The sequence below is a fragment of the Ciconia boyciana genome, chromosome 6 (genome assembly GCF_034638445.1).
Source record: "Ciconia boyciana chromosome 6, ASM3463844v1, whole genome shotgun sequence".
In the NCBI taxonomy this organism is placed as follows: domain Eukaryota; kingdom Metazoa; phylum Chordata; class Aves; order Ciconiiformes; family Ciconiidae; genus Ciconia; species Ciconia boyciana.
This window is the reverse complement of record NC_132939.1, coordinates 36,791,108-36,815,008: the sequence shown is the minus strand read 5'-3', so window position 1 is coordinate 36,815,008 and position 23,901 is coordinate 36,791,108. Positions and strand designations below refer to the sequence as shown.

The following is a 23,901-nucleotide window of genomic DNA, read 5'->3' as shown; positions in this document are numbered from 1 at the left end:
CAAATACGATCAGTTTTTAAATGAAGGAATTAGTAGGATTTGTGGACTCGTGGGTTGATTCGCTGTTCATGCAACTTAACATAATAATGTCAAAGGAGGCAGGTCAGCAAGCACTGTACCAAATTCCTGTTTTGGTGGCAGATTTTATTGCTGTCTAGAAATGCTACTGAATTTCAGTGTTAGGTAAAACAGAATAATTGTTACGTTATGTAGTCCCCATTCAGTAGGGATGAATGATGACAGGCTTAAGATGGAGTCTGAGTTGCTGCTATTGAAAAGTAGGAGCACTGCTTTATTGGCTTGTTTACTTTCCTCTGTCTTGCAGGTGGCCTCTTGCTTTTTCAGGGAATGCTTGTGCTCTTGATTTATATTCAGAGGTTATTTTACATACTGTATTTTTACAGATTTTTTTACTGTCATAGGCTAATTGTTTTGCTACATAAATATAGGTAATCTTATACTCATTTTCCTAGATAACTTAATTCAAGAGATTATAAATTAAAGAAACACGGAGTGTATACTAATGCTGTGTGCTTAACAGCCTCTAGATTATGATGTTATAAATGTCCTCAAGTGTTGATTTGAAAAAGTAAAGCTGAACTAGATTTTAAAAATATAATACTTACTTGATATGTTCATGTCTTCCTTCAGTAGTTATGAAAATACTGTTTATACTTTATTTGTTCTTCAGAACTCCTTGTATTACAAGCCCAAATACTGAAAGATGAGCATGAAGTTGTATCACAGAAAGTAAAGCCAATTAGTTTGGTTTTCTTAGTTCTGGGAGAATTTTAACAATTTTCAGCAGGCTAATTTTCTTTCTGCTATTTAGGGCATATATAGACTTTGGAATTCTTCATCCCTTAATGTAAGGAATTTGTAAAAAGTAAGACTTTTTTTTTTTTTAAGGGAAGCATCTTCTAAACCAATTGATTATAGGAAATCATTGCAATTCTGATATACTTTCTTTTGGGGGAGTGGTTCTTTATAGAGTCTTGGCAAGGCTTTTCCAGTCTTATGAACTGCTTCTTGCTATCTTTTTGGCTTTATGTTACACGACACTATTTTGAAGGTGAAACTGAATTTGCATGTTACATAATCTGGGAGTCAGGGGTTTTTTTGTTTGGTTGTTTTTTTCTATTTTATTTTATTTTAAGAAAACCAAAAAAGGTTCACCTTAGCAACATTCCTTGATGACTGTGGCATTGCAGAAAAGTGCTTTCTGGATGTTCCAGCATGACTGGAGCCAGTGATAATATTTAAATTAAAAAATGACGAATGTTTCCCTTGTTTGTTCATTTAAAATTTAATGTTCTTGAAGTGTTAAAGTGGCAGTAAGGACGTCAGCATATGTTTCAAAAGTAGAGATGTTTCTTGAAAGGAATATATCTTGACAGGATCGGAAGTCACAGGATTAAAGCTGAGGGCATTCCTGGTGGTTTTTAGGCTGAACACTAGCATTTTTGTTTGTTATGTACCCATTCTTATGTATATCTGGAGAAATTGTATGTATTGATGACAACTTGATGGGATATGACAAACACCAGAAAAAAAAATACTTTTTAGAATATTGACACAAGTTTAAAAAGGAGAGAAAGAAAATACTTTTGTCTTTTTTGGTTTTTACTCTCCTGATTCAAAAAAAGTAACTATGATACACCATACAATGTATGTTGTCTTAAATGGTGGTGTTCTAATGTTTAAATGTCTGCTTGCTCACTCTTATTCTTCTTTCTCGATTGGAACATGTTGCATTTTCCTTAAAGGGATTTGAAAGATGGCTGGGAGTTGCCATGTCATTGAGGATCCCAGTTTCTTTATGGTTATATTAAAAAGGAACTGTCTTTGTCTTTTTCCTCCCTGTTATAATGTGCAACAACATTTGAGCAAGCAAATTTTAACTAGCACATTTTCCACAGTTACTGAATGGCTGGAATTGGTTGTAAACAGAAATGAAATGGTCCCTGAAAATACAAAATTTGTTCCTCCTTTCTCTCCCTTGAAAATACTAATTCCTCTTTCTGAAAGCACTTCTAGCTGTGAAGTATTTATTTAATTATTGGCAACTAATGTGGTACAAATATTCCAAATTAAAATTCAATAAAGATGTAAACATATTTGCAACATTTTTTATACTTTCTAATACTTTGTTAGGTGTGTCTTCTAACCAGTCATGGTATTCAGCAGAAATAATCTTCAGCGATAGAAATAATCTTCAGCGATTTTGAGGGAAGGAAGAGGACTGGATGCTCTTTTGATATGCTGTATTAACATATGTTTCTAGACTTAATACAATAGCAATACATGCTTTTGTTGTGCTTACTTTTCCTGTACTCTGGAAGAGAGGATTTTTTTATTTTTTTTTTTTTGCTAGTGCTTAGACTATGATCTAGTAAAATCTGTTGGCTGGCACTACTCCTTGTGGTTTTTCCTCATACAGGAGGTGGTATCATGTTGCATATGGTAACATTTTATGGTATATGGTACCAGGGTAAACATGGTATCTCTCCTACTTGAAAAATATCTGTAATAGGAATCAGTCTTTAAGACTATGGTGGTATTGAACAGCACTTACTTGTAGGAAGTAAGCAGGCATTTTAAGTGCGTGTGTTTTCACATCTTTTCAAGCATATCTTTTACAAAATGTTCATGCTGATATCTGTGATATCAGTTTGTTAAAAGAATATATATTCATTTATTTATATTCAGTGCTTTATATTTACTGTTTTTCTCCTATGTATGACAATAAAAGAATTTTTTTAAAAAAAGACCAACAAATCTTTAGATATGCTAAGGGACAAAAAATGTGCATTTAAGTGCTTTGAGTACTAAAATTGTTTATAAATGTGGCTCTGATTAAATACTAACTGACTTGCTACACACAGTTGCAGGCCCTAATTCCCATTGCTCCAAATAATGTGGGGAAAATAAATAATAATAATAATAATTTTAAAAGTCCCAATATAATGATGATAAATGCATCTGTATATGCAAGGAGATCACAAGCATTTTATCTCTAAGAACTCACAGTCATATGACAGTAAATACTTCAATTCAAACAGGGAAAATAGGCCATACAAACTTCAGCAGTTACTGTGCTCCATTCTGCATTGCTGCCTGATACCAAACTTCCATTCAGAATAAAATATTTTTAATGTGTGCACTGCAGAAGAATTCCCCAAATATGTAGTGTTGAAATATCTAAACCATCTTAAAAATGAAGTGGTAAAGATATTTTTTTTTCCCTCCCCTCCCTCCCCGCGATGTATTCATTCTTGTGTTTGAAAATTTTGATGACTGCTGTTTGTGATAGTTTAGTTAAGTGAGGAAGTCTTGTAATCCATACTTCTGCTACAGCGAGTCAAACACTCACCTGTTCAGAACCCCTAAAGAAATTGGGTGAGCCGATGTTTGGCTTGAATGGTTTGCAAAAGCAGGTGTCATTAAAGTCTAGGAAAAGTTGTCCTCTTTTCTTTTTTTTTTTTTTAAAGAAACTCCAGAAAAACAGTACCAAATAAATAGGTCTTCCCCAAGATGATCTGACAACTGTTGACAATTACCCTTTCTTTGACTTGTACTGATGAGTTGCGACACTAACTGAAGTTTGTCAAAGCAAAAATGAAACTGATTTATTTCAGTTTTAGTGAAGTCAAATGCTGTGAATAAACAAGCATAGCAACAAGAAGTATCAAGAATTTCATTAATAAAACAAGTAATTACTGAAAACTAGTGTCAGGTTTAGTAAAAATTGTTACTGAGACTGACTGCCTTCCCTAAATAAACCCAGAATTGGTAAAATATAACTCTCAGTGAGGATTCCTGCCTGGGTTTTTTTTCTTTCAGAAATTGTGCAGAACTGTTTTGGTGAAGTGGTATAGACCTTGAGGGCAGAAGTGATTTCTCTCTCTTTAACCTTTTGAAAGGATTAAGCAAGGGCAGTGAAAGGTGGGAGTACAGAATTCTTATGTAGCTTCCTAGAAACTTTTCAGCCTCTCAGACATGATGAAGTACTCTGTGCCGTAGGTATTTCTTTCTGTGCATGGCGTGCTTACTCTGGATCCCAGTACAGCATGCCTTAATATGAAGCCTGTGATTGAGGCTGATACATGTTGAGCCTTGAACAGGAACATGTTTTTGAAAGGTGTAAAGAAGCTAATTCAGGATTTATAATTGAGGTCTATACATTTGAAATGGGAAATCCTGAGCGTTTTTTAATCTACGCAAGTGGCTGACCTTATGTACCAAACCTGTATGTTTTTAGCACTAGTTACTGTTGCTAATCACTGCTCTTTGCTCCCTTTAGGACCAAGAGTAGATTCAAGTTTCCTAGTAGGGTAGTCTTAGGATAGGTATGTCTGTGCCCTCTTCAGGGGGCAATTATCTATCTCACTGCAAGTTCCACTTGTAGTTCAAATGCTACTGATCTGTGCTACTGATGTTATGCAAACAAATTTTGGGGTTGCTGTCTCTAATTTTGCAAGATTTTGAGGAAAGAAAACTAGAAGCAATTATGATTGCTGGTACCAATGGTACATAATAAGCGTGCCGAGGGAATGCAAAGTTGTAAAATGAAATGCTTGAGAATTTTCAGGCTTGAGAACTGAGATTGTTTGTGCAAATATAATCCATGTGGCCAGGGGGTATGAATTTTGATGATTTTGATAATGAGACAGAGCCAGGAATACAATCAGATTGCCTGGGTTCTGCTCTCAAACCTTCAATACTAGGAAATGCCCATTTTCTTTTTTTGAGCCCCTTGCCTCATTTGCTGCTCATCCTGTGCTGGAGAGGAGGACTGCACCTTCTGATCACGCACAGGTGGTGCTGTGTAGTTGAAGACTGCATCTTAATAAGCGTTAAAATACTATAAATACTAATATTGAAAAGTAAAGCAATGTTCTGTCAAGTTTGTTAGGGGTTTTTTTGTTTGTTTGTTTCTGCAGTTTAGTCTGGTTTTAGTCTTTAATCTTCAGCTTTCAACTATGGAAGTATTTTAGTTGTTGGTAATATTGCTGTAATTCTATCCAGACTTGTAGCGTGCTGTTTCTTATATTCTTTCTGCTAGCATGATTTTCTTAATTCTTATCTGAAAGTTGGGTTTTTGGTGTTGGGTTTTTTTTCTGCCCAATTTGGAAGCTTGCTCTAGTGTAGTATGAGAAGTTATTTGAGGGAATAATACATTTGTTATGTTGAACTTGCTTTTGGTTTGGTTTGTTTAAGGCGCTGATGACATCTGTTACGAGAAGTCATGCCACTGTGGAATATGTGCGTCTAGCATGCTAGTCACAGGGTGCCAGTTAGGCTGTTGACATGTACGGGCATATTTGCTGTGGAGGCTCCTGACATATGGATTACCATTAAGCCTAGGTTTTTGTGGTGTCATTCGTATCCTACAGGAATAGTGTCATACTTCAGGCATGTGAGTGCAAAGTACTTGCGGCTGTCATTGAAACAAAGATGCCAGTTGCTTGTAATTTCTTAATCAGTTAATATGTTTTTCTAATCAGATCTTTTTTCTACCTTTTTTCTTTTTTTTTTTTTTTTTTTGGCAATTGGTGGGTAAAGTGTATTGTTCTTAAAATTTTTTACTATGTTCTGCTCTGTGGTTCCTGAAGAAGCTAGTGTGTCTAAAATCAGGCTGTTACTACACAGCTGTTTTTATGCATTAGGCCCCATAAATGTCCTGACTGAATCTTGCTCCATCTTCTGCTTCTTTCAGCCTCCAGAAAACTTTTTAATGGATGTGTAACCACTGCTTAAACAGTCCTGTGATGATCTCTAGCATGGTACTTTCATCCTTTCTGTATTTCTACTGAACGGGTCTAGCTTAAAATAGCTTATATTGTCTTAGCTGTATTCAACTTGACACATCCTCTAGAAGAGCCCCCATATGCACCTTAAAATGTACGTGCTTTGTTACTATGGTGATGGAAAAGAATCGTGCATGTTAACAACTGCGGGTTAAGTAATGGAGGATTTGCAGAAATCGGTTAAGCATTTGCCTGGGGCACTGAATATTGAGTCTGTGACCATACGTCCACCCCAGCCTCTTGGCTACAGGCAGGCTGAGGGAATCTTGTTATGGGATTAGACACTTCTCTGTTTTCAGGTTGTTTGGGGGGTGAAGAGGACTTTTTGGAAAGGGTTTCAGAAGAAGCTGAAGTGGTCTTGCCTTATCACTTGCTTTTAAGTATCTTACGTCATATACTTAGGGCGCTCTGCACAGCGTAAAGGAGATACTTGTGCAAGCATGTTGTATGTTTGTCACTGAAACAAAACCAGGTTTGTTTTTCTTTGAACTCCCTAGGTTGACAGTGCAGGAGTTCACTACCTTTCATTTCTCTGTTATGGCTGCCTGCAAATCCTGCAAAGGGAGAATATGTCCACATTCATTCCCCTGAAGCAAAGTAGAAAACATGAACTCTTCTTCATCTATTAGTTGAATTCTGGATGAAGAACAGGTTTATTCAAGGAAGCTATTCCAGAACAAGACATGAATTTAGAATGCTATAGTTTAGTGTAATTTCCTGTGGGGGGCCTTTTATTTTCCTTCTTCTGGAGTAAGTTGTGGTGAACTACGGTAAAACTGATAAGATTAGTTGTCTAATTAGAGGAGCTTTTCAGGTTCTCCTCTCTTTCCTTCTCTCCTGTACCTTTTTAAAACTGTAGTTTTCTTGCATTAGTTATTTTGTTATTTGTGCATATATATTTGTTTGTTTGTTTTTACTGCTGAAAGTGGCATATCTTTATGTGTTTTGAAGTGTGTTGGCTTTTAGAGACAGCCATCCTTGTAGCTTTTGTTTTGTTTTTAGCATTTTAGGAAGCATTTTTCTGAGCATTTCTCTGTATTAGTGTTCTCATACAGCTTATCCTGAAAAGCTTCTCTGGAAAATAAGACACTGGGTAGTGTCTCTTTGAGACATTTTGACCGGTCCACTGAGCACCCTTACAGGTCTTAATATCAGGGTTTTACCCTTGGGCAATGCTAGCAAGAAGTGTGGTTTTTGCCACTCTGGGACAACAAAAACATAACCCAAATAAAAGCATGTGTTTCCTTTGCTGTAGAACGACAGAATGCTTCCCACAGGCTACAAGTTCATCCTCCTTTCAGCAATGAAAGGAGAGACATTACAGAAATGGTGAAAATCAATGTTGAGTGACTTCTCCACTACAGAAAATGCAACTCTTTTTATGTTTGTGAACAAATCTTCCTGAAGTAGAGCTACAATTATAACAAATTTTTATGAATTTTATGAACAAAATCAAACCGTATGGATTAGGCTTGTGGAATAACTGGAAATAAGTTAACCAAATCTGTTATGTCAGCTGGTTTTTTAGGCCTGAGCAGCTACTGGGAGGTATAGGATTGGCTTTTCTATCTTTTGGCAAATCTGATCCCCACAACTGAAGCTCAATGGATGAAGTAAAAGCTTTAAGTAAGCTTTAAGGTCCTCATGCTCCTTCCATCTGGAGGGTGCAAATAATGAGCTTTGATCAATATATCATCCCAAATAAGGCATGATGATCCAAATCTTTGCCATGTGCTTCAGAAAAAGATCATTTCAGTAGAGAAGTTGCAAGAGCTATCCTAATTAACTTTCACATGTCAGAGGAAGAAACAAGTGTCAGAGGACACTTGTCACATGTCAGAGGAAGAAACAAGGAAGGGCAAGAGTAATTTTGGCCAGCTTTTCTAAGGTTGCTTCACAGTTTCCAAGGCAATTACAATCAGATAGTGCAGACATCATAGTATCCTATAGTAGAAAGGATCTGCTTTTTACATTTTTTGTTTCTTGTCTAACTTAGGTGTTTTACGGTGGAGAAAGCATAACTGTAATTTCCCAGTTACAGCATTAATATCTATGATCTAGGGTGTATTTGGTGGGAGGGGATTTTTTTGCATTTTTGGTATTCTATGGCTGAGACAAATATTCCCTTATTTTGTCTATATAATAAAATGGTATATTTGATTCCTGAGAAATGCAGTCTTAACAGTCAAATTGAAAGATGCTGTTCAAGCTTTTATTATTAACTAAGAAAATCAGTTTGGTTGTATCGTGTTTTCAGTAGGATGCAACTTCTGTTGTCTTTATTTACACTGGAAACTGGTGTTCTCCAAAGGACTATTTTTGCTTTCCTCTGCAATGAGTTCTTATTATAGTTCAGCAAATAATTCTGTCAGGAATTGTTTCTGTTTGACTTTGGGATATGTCCTTTGGCAATAGCAATGCTGGTCAAAAAGTGGGAAGTTCTCTTGGTCTAACCTTTTCTTTGTGCATTATTCCAGTAGATCACAAGAAGCTCAGATCGATATTTCTCAAGGTTTAAATAGCCAGGTAGTATTTGTATGCCTCATGTAGTATTTTGTATGCCTTTAACTTCCATAGAGAGCATGATCAGAAATTGCTGTAATATCTGATAGCAGAAGTAGGGAGGATTATGTATTACTTGTCTGTAATTTTTTTTTTTAGGGTTTGTTTTTTCCTAATGGTAAAACTTCTGTTCATTCATCTTCATTCAGTCTCTTGAGCTCCATTATATACAATTTCCTTCACAAAGGAAAATGTTTTGTGTGTGGTTTATTCATTTCAATATGTAGCCTTGCAGCAGCAGTTGCCCAGTCTGGTGGTTGAGGCTGCTACCAAGTGAAGTTCCAAGATCCAGAAGAATTAAGTTGAATTCAGTATTAATTATACTATTTGGGGTTGCATGGATTTATCTGTCTGTAGCTCTGAAGGTCTGGAAGTTGATGCTCCTTTGTAAAACTTTGCAGCAAAGGGTACTCACAAGCAAATCTCCATAATTCTGTGGGTGTTTTTAAGAGATGTAAATCTGAACTTCTTGTTAAATACCCGCTCCCCCAAATGGTATGAAGTTTTGTAGTGGTATAACTGATATGTGCTATGAGTGGGTTTGTTTTAATGTTTTTTTATAGACTATTTACATAATTTGAAATACTTAACTCTTCACAATGGGTTTGGGTTTGGGTTTTTTTTTTTTTCCAGATCCTTTCTGTCAACCTGTGAAGTATTTCAGAATAAGCTAAAGTTGCATAAGTACACAAGCCATTTAAAATAGAAATAAAAAGAATTCCATTAATGCCCTGCGTTTTACCAACACTGACAAATCCAGTTTCACTAAATAAATAGCACTGGTGCTGTAATTTTGACACACAAAATAACTTTGTCTCTATGTAGTTAATAGCCACCTCTTGAAACATCTAAAGCAAATTTACAGTTGAGATCAGTTAATGAGGGAGAGTGGGAGTAGATTTATTGAAAATTCACTGAACTTAACTGCTCACTTGTTTGCTTTTTAATGGTAAAGTAGATCTGTGGTTTGAAATGGTTTGGAGAAGTTTTTGTGACAAGGCAGATGATGGTTCAGAACTACTTGAAAACTACAAAGAGGTCAGCTACAGTTTCTCATTTCTGGGAGACTGGAAATCTCCCTTTGCAAAATGTTCAAGAAACTTGGTAACAGATATTGAAGGTCTTCAGAGATGCAATTAATATCTGCACAAAATGTTCCAAGAACATCACAAATTAACAATGATTTAGTACTATATTTTATTATCTTAAGATGTTAATGCTGCTATTACCTTAAGATATTAATACTTTACGTAAAAACATAAGAATTGCCATAAAGGATCTGGCAAAAATTCTTGCTGACATCCTTTCTCTGACTTTTCCACTTGCTATACTTGGTTAAATTCCATATACATCTGTTCTCCCATCAGGAAGTTTGAGCTGAAATATATTATTTGTTTCTTGATTCTTTGGTGGAAAACTTTACCATGTGGTTGTTTGGTAGGACTTCATTTTACTTTAGCAGCAATTTAGTTTTGGATGGTTTAATGGTTCTTAATACAAGTGTTGTGTTTTCAGGCATTCAGAAGTTGAAGCAAACTGAAATTGCTATGCCAGATTATTGTTTTAATCTTTTGGTATAGTTGGCTGTTCATGTTTGCATGTTAGAACTTGAAATTAGTCTTAGTATCTAAACAGAGTATTTCAGAGCATTGTGTAATGCGTGGATATTTCTTTTCTTGAAATGGTTTGTCTCACAAGAACCATGTGAATAAGGTGATGAGATAACATGGTAAACATGATGTTCTAGGGAAAAAACTTAGCAATTTGGTTTTGTTAGGAAATGCGTTGAATTTATGGTCGTGTCAGTGTCAACTGCTTGTCGCCATCCCTGGAGGTATTTAAAAGATGTTTGGATGAGGTGCTTAGGGACATGGTGTAGTGGTGGTCTTGGTAGTGTTAGGTTTACGGTTGGACTCAATGATCTTAAAGGTCTTTTCCAACCTATACGATTCTGTGATTCTGTGATGCTAAAGTAGTGTTTTAGCAGAAGGAGAATGGGGATTGGGAGGTGCTGGTGCTCTTGGGCTTTGGCCTTGAACAAGGACCTCATGAAGTGGGGAGGGGATTGCCTGTGTTGTCTTCCTTCAGCATCCAGTCAGTCAGGGCTGGCTCATTAATACTTGGAAACTGTTTTTTTTTTTTAAAAGATGCTACTTTAAACTAGATACATCTGAGGTGCGAACAAGGGATTTCTTGATTAAAAGTTAGGTAAATACTTCAAAATTTATCTGTCTGTTCCATTTACCTGTAGGTCTGTCTGTCATTTTTGTACACAAAACAAAATGTGCTTAGTAGAAATCAATTGAATGCAAGGAATTTCTAACTGGTTATTTGGGCCAAGGCAATACAAACTGTGAATGTGAAATCATACGGGTCTGAGAGAGCTGCTGAGTATTTTAAATTACTTTTTTCCCCTGTTAGTGTTGTTGGATTTCTTAGAAGTAAATTACACCAGGGCTGTTCTTGTTGTATGCAATGCTTTCTCAGCTGTAAAATCTTGATGATGTATCATCAGTGAAACTGTCTTGTTTTTTCAAAGTGGGATTAGAGAGATGAAGGTATCGAATGAAAATAAGGGGGGGGGGGGAGGATGGAAGGGCAAAAGTAAACCTGCTGTAAGAGCTACCTATGTCTACAAAATATATTAATTCCTTTCCCCTTATTAGAGCTGGGCCTTCTGCCAAGACAGACTGCTGTTCCAGCTGAGGCTCGCAAAAGCAGTAGTCACTGCGGGAGGTGATATATACCATTCTTTTAATTCTCAATGGCATTGACAGTTACCAAAGTTCCCTTTCTTTGCTCAAGTTTATCCTTGCTAGAAGCTAAAATTAAAGGCAATAGAGACAGTAAGACAATGCTGAAAAGATAAAGACGACTGACAAGGAGAGAAATCTAAGGCCTAGTTTTAGGTATGCATTTAAAAGTCAATTAGGCAAACTACTGGCATTAAGTTTCTAAAATTATTTCAGATGCCTGTCTTGCTATTTGAAAGCTCTTCTTGAAGCAGATTTTTAAGCTTTTTCATTGAACTATAGTACAGTGAACATTAGAGTCCTTTATTAAGACTGCTTCTCATATTGAGTTATTGCCCTGTCACTCAGTGTGTTGCATTCTGGAAAAATACCTAGTAAACTCCACAGTCTAATTGATGTACTGTTTGGAAGTGTTGGAAGCTATAGATAGTTTGTCTAAGGATTGCTTCCAGTCCTCCCAGTGGTATCCATGGCACTAGTAAGAAAGCATTTCTAGGCAATTTTTATCGGCTTCACTTGTTAGCTTTCTTGCTACTTTTAAAGAATGCCCAAACACTATTCTGAAACTTTAAAGAAATGTAAAGAGAAGTTTAAATGTCTCTGTGGGCTATGCAGCTGCCACTCTTTATATGAAGAATGACAGGCTTCACCAGAATGCCTGGTTCTTAAGGCAGGAGACCATGATGCTGAAACACATTAGAGCAATGTTATTTATATTCTGCCAAAAGCAATTATCCTGCAAGACTTAGAAATATGTGTTAGCTTTTATGTGTGTGATAAACTTTACAGACTTCCACAGAGTTCTGTAGGTCTACTCAGAGTGATATATTTAAATTTTTGCAGGACTGAAGCCCAAGTGCTTGCATAAAAAGATGTTTCTAGTTGCAGGCGTATGCTGATTACTCAGTAGCGTGGCAGAAGTGTTTCTTTGGGATTGGTCTGTTATGATTAGGATTGTTATTATGCCAAGGTAAAGCGTTTTTATTTTTAATAGTATTTGATAAGAGTTGTTTTAAGAAACCTGTTTTGATCCACCAGTATTTCTTTCCAACAACTTCTTCTAAGCTCCCAAGGGCTCTTATCTGTCCAAGAACCCTATTGTTAATTTCTGTTGAATCCTATAAGTTTCCTCCCCGTGAAGATTTATTACTCCTTAAAAGTATCTTCAGTTAGCTACTTTAAGCCCTAAAAGTGGCCTTGTTCTGTGCTGTGTCTTTCCGTCACCCTGTGACAGAAAATGAGCTCCACTGTTCGAGGGGAAAGGCCTGTACTTTGGATCTTGGCTACCAAATAGAGCAGCTTTTCTGTTCACCCCACAGCTGCTGTTAATGTTTCATTTTGCAACTGCTAGAGGATGGGCAAGTAACCGTCCTCATACGAGACAAAAATATAACTCCATTAGTCAGCTGGCGTGGGTTGTTGAAGCAGAAATGCAGGCAGTATTTTCTCCTGGTGGAGAAAAATCCATCACATCCTATTAAAGTTGCCATTAGCTGACTATGGGGGAATGTACATTTCCTGAATCCACGATTGCCTGTTCTCCTTACTTTGATGGCTGTCTACTTTAAAACTTGTAATTTAGTCATAACTATTATAAGATCATGTTACATCTCTGGGGTTAAATCTATTTGACATATAATCTGTCTGAGAAAAGCCCTTAAGAAATAATACGGCTTGACACTAACTGAACCTTAAATTATTGTGGCATGAATTAGAGAACCTTGTTCCTAAAGAGGTTCTGTGAGCTTTCTGAAATCTGTATCACCCTGTAGGACTTCTAAGATTTAGTATTTCAACTTTTAGACTATTTAGTATTTTAACTCATTACTGTTAAACATGGATTTTGAAGTTTCTTTCAAAGGTGGGTTTGTTTGGTTTTTTGTGATTTTTTTGTTTGTTTGTGTTTTTTACAGCTGTCTTCTGAAGGTTGAAAATGTGATAGACTAGTGGCATCTTTGACATCCTCTTGCAGTGTTCATTGTAAGGTTTGAGTGAGGGAGAGTTATAACCCTTCAACTTCTTCATGGTAACATTGGAACCCTTAAAGTTTTTTGATGTTTAATCTTAATTACATGCAGTTATGACATAAAGCAGAACCAAGAAAATACAAAGGTGCCTTCTTTTCATAGCATATCAATGAAAAGAAAATTGTTTTTCTTTGTTATTCTGGAAGTGGCAGTGTTTAGTCATGTCCAGAGCAGTGTTTCAGTAAAGGATGATTTTTTCTCTCTAAGACAAATACAGATGTGGTCAGACTTTCTCTTCGTTTAGTGCTTAGAGATTTTGTTAAAATTTCTTGGCCACCTCACTCCTTATTTTTTTAATTGCTTATGTCCTTTTTTTTTTAATGAAGTGTGGTCAGAGAGAAATGTTCAAATCTCTTAAACTGAGAGTGATGAATATTTAACCTTAACATGAGGAGTGAAGGGTTCCTTACAGTAACATTTCTGGTATTAGTATATCAAATGTCATGGATCTGTGATTGCAGATTACATGTGTATTAACACCTATAAATTAAAGGCAGAATATTATTCAATCTTATCCTGTACGGCCCATGTCTGTCTCCACATTGTGTACAATATTAAAGTTGAAGAAGAAATGATGCAATGGCAAACAGTAGTCTAGTTTTGACTTTTATTGTAGTTATGTTTTAATATAGGCAGATCCTGGATATATCTCCAGCTGGTTGGCAGTCGTGTGTCTCTGGTGTTTTTTGTGTTTCTTTAGGGCAGGTAATGGACAACGCCTTATGCTGCTTTTGGTTTGCTCCCTTCTCCCTCTGATATAGTTGCTTCTTATTATTCTCAAGAAGCTATCCATGTGGTAGTAAAGAACTTCTGAACATAGTAGTGAATAGTAAAGTTAAAATAAGAAAATTAGATTACTGTGTTGTTATACAAATATAATTGTTACATACTTAATGACTCTACTAGTTGAATTAAACTAAAAAATTATGCAGCTCTAGCTGAGGGGGCTATTTTCTGTCAGGTCAGTTCCTTGCATGCTTATGTAAGTCCTGTTCCCTAAAACTTAGTATGGAAATGTAGACAAAATTTTGGACTATTTTACACAAGAACTTGGTTGCTGGGCTAAAAGCTGTTGTAAAACACAATTATTATTTTGTAAGATTGAAAATAAAGTCTCTGTAAAAATCTGTTTTAACTTTCCAGAAAAGGAAATGAGCAAGATCTTATTCCAGTGTATTTGATCAGACAATCCTTGTTTTACCGAAGAGCTAAACACAACTTCATGTATCCAAAGGTTGGGCCCTTGTGAGAAACTTACCCACTCTTCACTGAGAGCAAGTAGTGGAATTTCTCCTGAGGTGCTGTGTCTGGGGGTTGTTTTCCTATTGGATTTTTGCACTTTGGTGTTCAATAAAACTTTAATGTTTTCCCTTCACGAAAGGAAAATCCATCTCCACTACGTTTCTGGTTGGCCTGCCTCTGCCTGGCAGCTTCCAGGCAGCTACGGAGGTTTCTTTTCAGCTTTCAACCTTTCTCCTCTTCAGTTTCACTCTCCTGTGAGTAGGCTCATCCTCTGCATGCGCTGCTCATTAAACAGGCACTGTTTTTCCTTCAATACAGTAATTTTCTTTATGTCAGAGCCTTCCTGCATGCTGAATAATGCATCTGAGTCTTTGGTTTTTCTCCAGACTACTCAAAGTTGCATGTAGGCAGCTGGCTGGTTTTGTGTATGGTGGAGAGAGAAGCTGGAGCATGCTGTAAATGCTTGTGTGAGTATGGGCAGGGCTGCTCTTATCCTTGAAGCAACATTTTCTATAGTTTCTACTTGTTACTTTAATGTATTGGCAGAATTTAGTAACTGGTCTCTGTGAATATGGAGATGTGAGCACTGGTATCTGTAGGCTTTCTCTCTTACCTGGATCCCTTCGGATTGGGTTGGTAGGGAGCTTGTTTTGCCTCTTACGAATTGAAAGAGATTGCCATATGGTCCGGTATAGTTCATGTACACAACTGTGATCCAGTAGAGGAAAGGCAAACTCCCAACCCCCCTACTGCTGTTTCAGAAAGGAACAGACAGGAGGAAGTAGGAGTGAGAACAGATTTCTGGATAGATTGGTAGGCAGCGGGGTGAATTCTTAGCACTTCCCACCAGAAGTTTATTCTAATAGGCATCGGGTTTTAACCATGTAACTGCTGCTCAGGAAGCTGGAACATGAGGATCAAGAGTAAATGCATAAATAGACTTACAGGGCTAATTTCAAATTAAAATGATAAAAGTATTTATTTCATATCTGAAACAAGGCTGTAATGCTCTCAGCCTCTAGTTGTGTGCAGTAATCATGGCTTGATTATTTTTTTTGTTTTTAATTTCTGTTTTTTTCAAACTTTTTGTATAAGTGAATGTAAGCACTACTGGCTATATCTGGAAAACACTACTGTAGCGGTATGCTGACTGAAGTGAGACCTTCCTAAGAGTCACACCTGATGGTGGAAGTGTGTGTATAATAGATCTACAGTGACTGAAATATGTCAGATGCAACAGAAAATTTTTCTTGGTTTCTGGGTCTCTTAAAGCAAAGGGGTAATTTTGTCTATTTGTTCCCATACTGTACAGGAGGAACAAATGGATTTTTATGTTGGACAAACAGCTACATTACTGGTCATCAGTTTCAGACTGATTTAAACCAGAGTTAAAGCAGTAAACAAAACAAACAAAAAGCAAACTATTTAGAATTAAAATTTGTGTAGGGACTAGAGAGCAACTGTTATGGCTTTCCTCTGGATTAAAGGTGAATTTATATACAAATGCTTCCCCCCCCCCCCCCCAATGAATAGGTTAGATAAGTCTTTCAATACTTGTGTAAATCTGCATTTCTAATGATGGGTTTGGGCTGCCACTGAAAGGGATAGTTTGCATTCACCTACACAGCCTTGGCCTTAGATCTAAGGGGCACATGACTGCAGGTGATTTGGGGCACCAATCTGTCAGAACGATCTTTTTGTGATGATGGTTTTTCTGTTTCGGTTGCACAACCAGCCCACTTCACAGTTGCATACTGGTTTGAATTAACACAAAGGAAGTAGCAGAATTGCGCCCCAAGTCTGGAGGAGAAGAAATGGGTAGAGATTCAGGCTGGATTTAGGAGAGTAGGTTTAGTTACCTTCCCATTATCCCACAAAATCAAGTAATTTTTGCTGCAGACCTACGGAAGCTGAATCACTGGTAGAACTCTACATGTGTGACTGTTTAGACATCTCCTATGAATAAAACCTTGCAATTAATAAGGAGCTCACAAGATGAGAGATCTGTGTAGCATTTATGTGCTATGCATAGTGCTGTACTCCTATCATATAACTGTTAAATGGAGCATCGCCCTTTAGTTTGTCTCATGGAGATGCATTGTCTCTCTGTGTCAAAATGCTTGTATGAGTGTAATCTGGAAGCTGTTTTTCTTCTGAGTGCCAGTGTACTGGAACCTGGTGTTTAAAGCTTGAAATTCATGGATTTTGTATTTCCTTGCACTCTCAACAAATACTGAATAACCTTCTATAAATAATGATCCTTATTAAAGGATGAATAGCTGCAAAACTTGAAGGGTTTTTATGTGTGTTTGTTTTTTTTCCTTCCTCTTTTGAAGAGGGGCAATTTGTATTTCCTTTCCCCTTATGTGCTTGGCATAATAATGTAGCAGCACAAACTAAAAAAAAAAAAAGTGGAAACAAGCAACAGTGGTTCATGATGCCAGTAGTACTGCAGTTTGGAAGTTGTGTTGTACCAGTAAATTGACTAGTCTCAATTAAAATTTAAAAAGTCTCCATTACAAGTAGTTAGTTAATGGTATAGTCACTTCATTGATTTTTTTGTTATTCCTTAAAATTAATAAATGTTTTCTAGCAGAAAAGCTTCAGCTGTTAAATTAATTTTTCTAGGTTGTTCTTAAAGGCTACTTTTCTATTTTAAAACTTTTTTTGGGTGATATTTCCTTGAATATTGGTGACTGTGCATCAATGAAGATGAGCTTGAAGCAATCAAGATGAGCTGTGCAGCAATGAAGATGAATCACTTGAGACAAATCACATTTGTTTGGTATATATTAAACTTCTTCCAAATAGAGGTTGCTATAACTTCTTTCCAATAAAAAGATCCAGACTGAGTACTCTTAACCCTTGCTGAATCTTATTACAGTTTGCATTCAGACTTCTAAATTTATACAGTTGGACTACAATCTTTAGTGTTACTTTATTGTAAAATTATTGCTTTATGCGTATAAAAGTTTGGCCATATATGCTGTATCAATGTTTTAATCTGCAGCAAGATCGTGCTCATTTCTTTTATCTCCATCTTGAAAATACTAGGTTTTACGTGGATTAATGATATCGAAATTAAAAGCTACATGCAAGTTACATATGTGTATAATTGATTCTCATATTATGATGTATTTTCAGTTGCATTTCTTGAAAATTGCGGTTTCTCTGCATCTCAGTTTTCACCACATTGTGGGATAAACTTTTTGCACTGTTCAGAATATCTGTTTTCTGTGCTACCAGAGTTAATCCCCTTGCATCTTCTGGAATCAAGAGGGCTTTCGCTTTGTGTATTCAGTCATTACATAAAGGAAATCCAGTTTGTTTTGTTAGCATGTAAATTGGGCTTTACTAAATATAGAGAGGCCAAAACCTCTTGCAGTAAGAATTTAGAGAAAGAAAATGTACATTTCTTGGGAGGAGGAAAACTATTCATAACTTTGTTACATGTTTGGTGCTCATCATTCCACACGCATGAAGCTAAAAAAAAGGAAAATTTAAGACTTAAGTTTGGTTGATACTGCAGAAAGAGATCAAATGTGCCAGACTTTGTGACTTAAATCCTAGGTGCTCATATTGCTAGTTGTGGCTTAATCTTAAAATACATATATAATGTAGAGAAGCAGTCAAGCTCCAACTGGGCTGTAATGTGACTGACCCATTCTTTTCCTGATCCATACAGACTTATGTGAATGAGAGTTTGGCAACAGTTGCTGATGGTGAAGCAAACACTCGTACACATGTTCAGACACTGCTCGGGAACTTGCGTTGAAGTGTCATATCTACAGAACCATTTTGAGCAGTTACAAGATAGCCTTGTGACCAAAATCAGTCGTTTACTGATTAAGGTTGGATAATTGTTCTGGATTGAGGTGAACCTTTCTTCTGGATTACTCTTGATTTACATCAGCTTCCCAGTGTTGATCACTGCAAAGTTGCAGAAGTGGTGGAGAAAGTGCATGGCAGGAATAAATGATCAGGGCAAGAGAAGGATGGAGAGTGCTTCTGGCAGCAGTGCCAAATCATATTACTTTAAAGTGCTTATAGCAATAACGGTAGTGCAAGCATAGAAGTTGCATTGGACTTGTTAGTAGAAGATAGTGTAAATTGTCAGTAGTTTTGTATTCTCTAACCAGTCTCTGTTAAAGGACGTCCTGAAATCAGGCTGCAGAAATTGGTTACAGGAAAGATAAGAAATCTGATTGCTGTGCATTTTCATGTCTCTGCTTACTCACTGTGGAAATGCATCTTAGAACTTTTCTTTCCTCTCCTTCATGATCCCTAGCAGTTTTCCACCTGTGTTACTTAAAACTATTAATATGATATAGATTGTAATACAATACCTTGCATTTGCTGGAAACTACTTAATCCATATACAGTTAAAAATTAAAAATTTAAGTATTTTACTGTGGGGTTTTTTATTGGAACCAATCTAACCAAATTTTTACTAGTTTAGATTTAGCTACAAAATTTCATGTTTCCCTTTTAATGAAGAAAAAAATCAGTGTATTATAGAAACCCATAGCATAAGAATTGCATGCTGAACATATCACTGTTCTGTGCTTTGTGTTTATGCTTCTCTCATATGGTTACAACCAAATACTTCATGTTTGGGCTGCATGCATTGAAGAAGAGTACCCAGTTTTTACCTTATGTGTCTGCTTCTTGCTTGGGAAAAGGAGATGCTGTTTCCTCTCTCTCTCTCTCCCATTCCTCTCCCCCCTCCCCCACTTTTTTTTTTCCTTTTTTTTTTTAATGTTATTTACTTGGTAGGGAAGAATTTATGCAAGCTGTATTCTTCCCCCTCTGATCTTTTCATGTCACTGACTTTTGAAACATCTATTACTTCATTTTTGTTACTTGAGTTCTGGCATTTTTAGCTCCCCTTTCTTCCCCTTAAATAACTCTTGGGCAATCTTTTTCTCTTTTGTGCTTCCTAAAGAAACAACTGTGTCAGCTGTTTTTCTTTAAACATCAGCTTTTTATGTGGAATAGTTAATATCTTTTTTTTTACTCAGTCTTTTGTGAAAATGCCTCAAATAGATGGTTGTGTTGAGTACCGGACACACAACGCTTCCCAGTCAACATATGGGCAAAGAAAATAAGGGTGAGCTACTTTAGTCATCAGGTAGTTAAATTTGCAGAGTGACGGTTCTAGAATCCTTTGACTCAACAATCACTTCTCTCTTGATTTTTCTTTTAGTCAATAAGATTTTAAAAATAATAATTAACAAGTATTTAATAATACTGGGAGGAATGGATAAAAATTACAGGCAAATGAATTCTGTCTAGGAATTACTGCATGATGAGTGAATATTCTTCTCTTCGAACACAATAACTTTTTGATGTTTGAACAACCAAATTCAAGGAGTAGAGCCCTCAAAACCACTATTGTACATCCTGTGTATAAAGCTTATACGTGATGAATGCAGTCCGAATGTTGGGTTGTGAACAAAGTCTGCAGAATTCTGTCAGATGAACTTTTATGATACAGCCAGTACTTGAGGCTTAAATTCCTAAATAGTGAAAATTTTGGCTCAAAAATTGGAGATATTTGTTAGCATCACTAAAGAAGTTACTTGTAATACGTTATTGGTCTTTTGACCTCACTTTTCAGGATGCATAAAAAAATGCTGATTGCTCTTCTTTAGCTAGTAAAGCAGTTAATGGCTTCTCCTGGTTTATTGGGATTACTTCGACAGTCTTATTGGAGATAAAAGTACTCAAAATTCATTGTTATTTATAATAAGGGAAAATTATTTGTAATTCTTACTGTTTTAATAGTAGACCCTGTGCTTGGGATATGAATAGAGAAGGTCCTTCTGTTGCTGGAATAAGAGCAAAAGTCCATAACAAAACACATGGGTACAAATGAAACATCCAAATTTAGATTCCTTTCTTGAGTTTGGTCTTTGCCATCTACACCTATTTGATCATTCCACCAGTTTAATTTCTCCTTATATTTATTGAATATATAATGTTGTCTTCTGTCTCTCTGAGCAGAGATACTTTCTGTTTGTATTTCTGAAATTATGCAGTCAGGATTCATTTTCAGTGCTGTTAAATACAAGAACACATTTGTGGAATGGTGTAATGTATATTCCATTGACTTAGTAAGATTTTTCAATTTTGTGCTTTATACTATATTTTATAAACTATTTTATTATACCATATTTTGTGTAATAGAAGTGGCAAATAGCCACTTAAAACATTTTTAGGGTGGATAGCAATCTGTTTTGTCTAGTAAAACTGTGCAACATAGATGTCAGAGCTGCACCAAAAAACTTCTGCCTAGTTGTTCCTACATGACATTTTTGTCTCATAGATTGACTGGAGCAGAAAGACCTTTCTTTTACTCCTTACTTGGATTTTACTGTCTAAAAACTGTTTTGAGCTTCCATTGTGTCATGTTGCACTTGCTTTCTTGATACTCTAATACTACTGCAGGTACTACTCTAATACTCTGTCTTGGTAGTGTTAGGTTTACGGTTGGACTCAGTCTTAAAGGTCTTTTCCAACCTATATGATTCTGTGATTCTCTGATTCTGTAATAATATATTTTGTGCGGTTTGACTTGGCTATCTCCAGCACCCTTTTCAGAACTTCCTCCTTAGGGTGAAGTCCCACCCCAGACCCATAACTTCTAATGGTATTAATGATTTTGAAAAGTCCAAAGAGGAAGCAACGAGATGTAATCATAACACTAAATCATCCCATGATCTCAGTGTTGTAACCCTTTGTTTAGGACTTTGTCGTTGCCAAAACAAGGAAAATGTAGCTGGTGGATCCCTTTTCAGTTGCTGAGTAGACTGAGAGATTCAGTGATTATTGTAGGAGTTCTCACGACTAGCTATCAGTTATGAAATGCAAATGCATTCTTATTTTGTTTTGTTACATATTTGGGAGGGGGAATGCATGTATACTTTTTATTCTCTTTCTGTGCAGTTGGTTAAAAGTTTCTAAACTTTTCATCTGGAACAGCAGCAAATAATACAACGTAATCTTCCTTTTGAACTGAGAGGCCTTTCAGTGTGCTGTTTTGCTCTGTTATGTTCATGCATGACCCATGTATTCATTACATACAGCTTTTTGTAGAGACTTGTGACAAGTATTACTTTAGCAGTAGTTGGAGTGGGCAATGTAGTTACACATAGCTTAGTTACACTTTTTTGATGCACTATTAACATTGCTATGTTCTCTGACCTTAGGACTTGTGAATCACTTATTTCTATGCTTGAGACTGCTGGCTAGGATGCTAATTATTACTGAGATTATCAAACATAGATCATACAGTTGTATATTGGCTATTTAAGGCACATTGTTCATGCTGACGTATTGCAGATATGGAGGGCCTACCATTAAAAGTTTTTGTATAATCTTGTTAATGTTTTGTTAAAACTACAAAAAGACTGATTCAAATCACAAAGTGTGGTGCTGTGTAGCAAGGGAATGGTAGCTTCCTTTCAGTCACTGAACATAGACCTTTAAAAGAGATCTCTAAGTTCACAAGCTGTCTTCCTTGAGGCTCATTCAGATTTTCTTTTTTACTCTGATTTTGGTGCTATTTGTTAAGCATTTTGCAGTTTGGCTTGTAGTCTTTCTGTTTTGTTAGTGTGGACATTTAGGATTTGTCCATTTGTGTGTGTTTGAAACATCCTTTTGGATGTTTGTTGTTTTCTTATCATGTTAAAAAGAGCAATTTAGCATTAGGGATTTTCCTAGAATATAATTTACTTTGCAAGATCACTTTCATATGGGCAGGTTAAAGTCCTTGAAAAGCCATGTCAATGTAAATGTTGAGGCAAGCTTTAGATTTAACAATATCAACAAATGATCCTGCAGTTTTAATTCACATAGTTTTAAAACACTATTTCTTATACAACATTCATTAGCAATCTCACAGCTCAGCCAGGCAGTTAAAGGAAGATTATTTTTATAAGTGTGGATATACTTTATTTGGTTTCAGGTTCTGTTCCTTTTCTGTGCAGGCTGAGTGGGAAATGCAAGCCAGGAATGATCTGGACCTTTTATAAATTTGTTTTAATGTGACAAGATTAAAATTTAAATTTCATGGTTGCCTTCCTAATACCAAGTGTTGCTTGAGGTGAGTAAACTCAGTGGGACTGATGTGTTTTTCTTCCATAAATGTATTGCCAAAAGATTAGAGTATGTAGCAGCCCACCAGCTAAACTCTGTATACCAACATGCACTCAGGTCTTTATTGAATTATGCTCATTACAGGCAGTCCGTGTCCCAAAGAGTGTATAGTCCAGGACAAGCTGAAAGAAATTCAGACATAGTAAACATAAAATCTGAGACAATGTTTTCTGGTGTGTTAGAGATAGTATAGCAGGGTCTACTTGGTTTATCCTTTATCTTTGTTAAATAAGTTCTTAGGTTTGTTAGGAGGAAAGTAATAGCTTTTTGGACACTTGTGGAGCACTATTCTTAAATGCAAGGAGCAGTGGAATAAAAAGTACACAGGTGCTTGTTTGAAAATAACATATTCAGTACAGCCTGTCATACCTTCTTAGAGCAGCTAAAATTGTTCCTAAGGAATCTTACTATGGTCTCCTTTCAGTGTATTAGTTACCTTCATCTTATTTTAGTGGTCAAGAACTGTATTACAAAATGACGTGTTGATTAATGCATTCACATCTCCTGTTAACAGGGTCTCCAGAGTCCTGCCATCCTTAATCTTGATGGCTAGATGACTAATAGCTTTGACTATGAGGGTGATCTAATTGTACTTGCATACTTGAGTGAAGCTCAGGGACTTTGTGAGTATGTAAGACTGGAGGAAAATGGCGCTGAGAGAAGAGAGAATTCTGATTTGTTCAGATAGAATAACTATTACCTGAAAAACTTTCCTTAAATTATGTATCATAAACTGTAGTAATCATTGCTATTCCAAGGAAAATAAAAGGCACAACTGAATCTGTAAGCTTCATTTAAAACAAAACAAAAATAAAAAATTTCCTTCTAGACTGGATGGATGTTGTTTGACGACGTTTACTGGAAGTGTCAAGTTGTCTTACTTGCAGTGGAATCTGCCTTAGGCTAGAAACTTGTGCTTGTCCTAAGTTTGCTGAAGTGCCAGAGAAAATGAAAAGCTTGTCTTCCATCGTTTCTTTAGATGTTCCTCTGTTTTTGCAAGGTTGGAAAGAAATGGTAACTTTTCTTATCTAAAAAATTAACTCTTTCTCTTGTTTTATTTGTGGGCTCTTTCATCTTTATCTACATGTTTCCATGGTAAGCAAGTAACAATTAATACGTGGCGTCAGTACCCAATAGCTTGATTACTAGTTGATAAGAGACAAGTACTGATTTCACAAAACTAGAAGAGGTGCAGACAGTTCTGTGCTATAAATGGAGTGAAGAGATTCCTCTGGATCTTCAGAAATTCTGGGGTAAGGAGGAAGAAAAAACTATGAGAATATATAGAGAGGAGAAGCCGGGCTGGGATGAAGAGTGGATATGTCTGGAGTTCGTGGCTGTCAGCTT

General features: G+C 36.3%; 1 protein-coding gene and 2 long non-coding RNA genes across 4 annotated transcripts in view; all 3 read left to right on the top strand.

The window, feature by feature from the left end:
- Window positions 1-23,901, top strand: part of SPRED1 (sprouty related EVH1 domain containing 1) — a 63,844-nt gene that overhangs the window by 4,116 nt on the left and 35,827 nt on the right. The window lies entirely within an intron of this gene.
- LOC140652598 (uncharacterized) lies at window positions 11,038-14,354 on the top strand. The gene is made up of 3 exons (XR_012042871.1): window positions 11,038-11,108; window positions 13,039-13,105; window positions 14,296-14,354. It is a non-coding gene; the product is annotated as an uncharacterized lncRNA (long non-coding RNA).
- On the top strand, window positions 14,355-17,216 carry LOC140652599 (uncharacterized). The gene is made up of 3 exons (XR_012042872.1): window positions 14,355-14,648; window positions 14,781-14,861; window positions 17,023-17,216. It is a non-coding gene; the product is annotated as an uncharacterized lncRNA (long non-coding RNA).